Raw genomic sequence first — 5,111 nt, forward strand, 5'->3', positions numbered from 1 at the left:
GCCTCGGCGTACAGTTGTGTAGACACTGCGCAAAAAGTAAAGTAGTTCGTCGTCCGTCCAACTATTTAATTTGTTATTCTTTAAATCTGCAACTTCTTCCCTTAAAAAATAAAAACGTCGCAGCTGCTTGTCCGCGGTATAAATATGTCGGTTGTTTGATGAGACCAGCGTTGCGTTGCTACGTGGTTGCTAAGGAAGCAACCGCAGTCTTCCGTCCAATCGACAAGCGGCAAAAGAATGACCGATAAACAGACAGAGGTGTAGATCGTTGAAGTTCTGATAAAAAGGGGGTACAATGGGAGTTGGGGGACCAACTGATTGCAATTGTTAAATAACTGCTTGCTTCGACGTAAAAAAAAAGAAAAAAAAAAGCCGAGTTTCATTCATTGAAAACGGTTGCAAAGGGTTGCAAAGGCGAGGCCTTTATTTGTGGTTATAAATAAGACTGGACATTCCATAATTATGCCTAAAGACATTATTGCAAAATGTCAATGTGAAAATAAATATTTAAGCTGCATGACAACTCTTATACTTACTTGCATTTGGTAAATTTCACATACATTAAGCAAGATTAGATGGGTCCCTCCCAAACCTTGGCGCTTTTCTGGTTCAGTTCAAGATGTACACACGTTGGCCCTTATGGCGCAAAAAAAAAAAAGTGAACGCACGCTGTCATATTATAAAGAGCTGTTTTATGTAACCCCTGATTAAGATTCATCGCCTTTATTTAAGTTATTGTTTATCTATGATGTTTAGATACTTTATATTTAAGTTAATTAATTTCTTTACTTTGCATATTTCATTTGGTTATCTGCATTTTTCCTTTTTCACTCACAGAAATATAAATTATATAAGAATGTATATTTCACTTACCAGCTGAATCTCTGAAGAGTTCTGTTTGAATGTTAATAACGTTCAATATCTTAAAAAAAAAAAAACAAAGACTCCAAGCAATGTGTGTGTGTGGGGGGGGGGTAACATAAAAAACATAAAAAACAGAGAAGAAAGCAAAAAATAAAAAAAAGTTAACACAGTCCACCCTGCAACGCAGTCCCAAAAAAATCCTCTGTCCAGAGAACGAACTCCAGCCAGGATGACTGTCGGAAGTGCCGGTGTGAGTACTTGATCTACTCGCTCTACCGGCTCCTGCGACTATAGATGACATCACTACTTCACGCAGTATGACTGTGTAGGGGCTTGGGTATGGGGCAAATTCAGTTTAGGAACAGCGGGAAACAGTAGATTGACTTTAGACGCAGCTCGGGTCTTTGGCCCTTGCGTGCATTCGCTCGTCGGGGGGTCCAGAGCCTGCGGCCTCGCTCCTTAGACGCAGCGCGGGGCCTCGGCCCTCGCACCTTTTCTAACCAACTCTGTCAACGTGGCTTGTAAAAGACCACAGGTAAATAACTATAAAGCTAGCTAGCAACATAATCCGTGACGTCATATGTAGTCGAAGGACCCCGAGTCGATATTGTACCCGAGCGGTAATGGAACCCACACCTGTCTGCATGGGCTAGCAGTTAGCTTAGCCCGTTCCCCCTCTGCGCCCTGCCAAACCGTCCTTGGCGTTTCCTCCCCGTGCACAGCTCCAGGCAGGGGCCGTGGTTCCCGGGCCCATCGGACGAAGCAGACCAAGCTCTCCCAGCCAGACACCCTCGACACACGTCTCCCGCACTCCACACGACGACGCAAACGCGGACAAAAATACTGCACAGTGGACGCTAGGCGAGGCCACCGCCAGACCGCCTCGGTGTTTTCTATCGGGTACAGCTACGGAAAGGGCCGTAAGCTCTCCCAGCCATTAAACGAAAATAAAAAATAAAAATCGACGAACGAAATAAAAAAAAAACTTCACACGAAGACAAACTTGGACGCAGATGCCGACAACGACACCGCATGGTCGGCACTGGGTGAGGTCACCGCAAACGCGTGTTCGCGCCGCCATCTTCCCACGCTTAACCTTTCTTCACCTCTTGCGCACTCCCCGTTACTCTACCCATTAATTCTGCAAACTTGAGAGCAGGTTTGCAGAATTCCAATGCGTGAGATTTTTCGACGGACAGACAGGGCGGTCAAAAACGACGAATACAATTATTTGTTTGTTTTATTAACAAAAACGAAGAATATAATTATTATTATGTATTTATTTCGTTTTAGTTTTATTAACATATAACTACACAAACATTTAGACAATAAAAACAGTCCGCACATTCAGAAGGTTAATTCAATGGGCATAGATGGGAGCAACGTATCTGGTCTCCAAAAAAAATGAACCCAGTGACTACGGCTCTTTGACATAAAGCGTCACACTCGAGTCTTGCACGAGTTTTTAAACATGTGGTCTACAAATGCTTCAGATGCTGAGACACTTTACTCCAAAGTCAACAATGTAATGACAGAACATGGCATCCCCTGGAGTAATTGCATTTCTTTTGTAATGCAATTACAATGGACAACGCATCGATCAACATGGGGAGCCGAAATTCAGTGAAAACCAGGCTTCTGCGGGAAAATCCAGACATCTATGTAGTAGGGGGCCCTTGTCATATCATTCATAAAGTAGCCAAGAAAGGGGGTAGTGGGTTTACTAAGTGCATAGCGTTTGATTTTGAAGATTTAGCTATTCATCTGCTCTATTACTTTGATAAGTCAAGTAAGAGGAAGAACGAGTTAGCTAGCTACTGCGAATTTTGTGATGTTGAATACAGAGCCGTTCCCAAACACGTCTCAACTCGCTGGCTGAGTTTGCAAACTGTGATTGAAAGGGTCCTGAAGCAGTTTCCTGTCCTGAAAAGTTACTTTGCCTCTGCGAATGGCCCAGTGCAAAACCCACGATTCAAGAGACTATGTAACAATTTCCAAAACCATATGTCTGAAGTGTATCCACTCTTTTCTGTATTGCTGTCCTTCACTGAATTGACCTTGTTTTTTCAATGTGAGGACCCCTGCATTCATGTCATGCATAGTCAGGTGGAAAATATGCTCAAAACACTTTTTTCTGTTCATAGATTATTGATTTCCTCACTCACAAAATGTCAGGATAGGTAACCATACATCTTCAACCCTCATCCTGAACACAGGTGTGCTGCAGGGCTGTGTGCTCAGTCCAGCCCTCTTCAGCCTATTCACCCATGGTTGCACCCCCATTCACTCCTCCAACACTATAGTGAAGTTTGCTGATGACACCAGTATAGTGGGACTCATAACCAACAACAAGGAGACACACTACAGAGAGGAGGTCCAACATCTGGCTGGGTGGTGTTCAGACAATAACCTGGTCCTGAACACCAGTAAAACAAAGTAGATCGTTGTGGACTTTAGGAGATCCAGGAAGACCACCCGTCCCCACTGCACATAAACAGTGAAGAGGTGCATAACATCAAATTCCTGGGAATACACATAACCAAAGAACTCACATGGTCACTCAACACCTCCCACCTGGTGAAGAAAGCACAACAGAGGCTTTTCTTCCTCAGGAAACTTAAACAAGCTGGTCTCCCTTCTCAGCTGGCGGTCAAGTTTTACAGAAGCACAATAGAAAGCATCCTCTGTCAATGTGTCACAGTGTGGTATGCCAGCTGCACAGCAGAGAATAGGAAGGACTTGGCCCGGGTGGTAAAGACAGCACAGAGGATTGTGGGAGCTGTTCTCCCGGTCCTGGATGCTGTGTATGCTGGCCACCTACAGAGGAAAGCCAGCAACATCAGCAAAGACGCAACAGACCCAGGTCACTGTCTGTTTGTTCCCTTGCCATCGGTGAAAAGATACCGCACCATCAAAACCCGGACTAACAGGCTGAGCAACAGCTTCTTCCCCAGGGCTGTAGCCTCCATCGCCCTCCCCCCCCCACACACACACCTGTCTATAGCTGCTGAGGACTAACTGCTACTAAAGCTGCTGCAATATGGACAACTATGTGCAATAACCCCATGCACTATTTTTAACTTTAAAAAGCCGCTACTATCTTTTATTGTCTCATCATTTTTACTACCTCACTTATTTATACTAAATGTTGTTTGTCCTTCTTTTTATCTTTTTTTTTAAATCATTTACCTTGTCTAGTGTTGCTGATCTGAGTCACCAAAAGAAATTTCGTTGTGTGTACACAATGACAATAAAGTACCTTATCTTATCTTATAACAACAACGTTTGTCACCTATGGTTTAATTACCCTCTAAATGTGTTTACTTAAGGATACTTCTTGTGTACATATATATTGATATTCAATAAAATATTAATAGCTATTTGAGACCAGTGTGGCATTGCTAATGTGGTTGCTAAGGAAGATAGATAGATAGATAGATAGACAGATAGATAATTGTATTATTTATTTATTTATTGAACGGCAGACTGTGGTTCTCTCCCGTCCAATGGACAAGCGCCACAGACAGACATATAGACAGACAGATCAATAGATCATTGAAGTTCTGATAAAAGGGGGTACAATTCCATCCATCCATCCATTATCCTAACCGCTTATCCTGCTCTCAGGGTCGTGAGGATGCTGGAGCCTATTCCAGCAGTTAGTGGGTGGCAGGCAGGGAGAAACCCTGGACAGGCCGCCAGGCCATCACACCCGACACACACACACACACACACACACACATACTCGCAAAACTATACTTGTGGGACCCCTCATTGGCTACATTCATTTCCTAGCCTTTAACCCTAACCTTAAACACGCAAACTACATGCCTAACCCTAACCGTTACCCTAACCTTAACCTAACCCTAATTCTGACCTTAACCCTAAAACCAAGTCCAAACCCTAAAATGGACCCTTCTACTTGTGGGGCCCGATAAAATGGCCCCACAAGTTAGATGGTTTCTGGTTTTTCTATACTAATGGTCCCCATTAGGATAGTTAAACATGGTGTACACGCACTCACACACACACACACACACACACACACTCACACACACACACACACACACACACACACACACACACACACACACACACACACACACACACACACACACACACGCACGCACACACACATTCATAGGGACAATTTAGTGCAGCCAGTTCACCTGACTTAATTGTAATTGTTAAATAACTGTTTGCTTCCACAAAAAAAGCCAAGTTTCATTCATTGAAAAGGATTGCAA

This window comes from Lampris incognitus, chromosome 11, assembly GCF_029633865.1.
Source record: "Lampris incognitus isolate fLamInc1 chromosome 11, fLamInc1.hap2, whole genome shotgun sequence".
Classification (NCBI taxonomy): domain Eukaryota; kingdom Metazoa; phylum Chordata; class Actinopteri; order Lampriformes; family Lampridae; genus Lampris; species Lampris incognitus.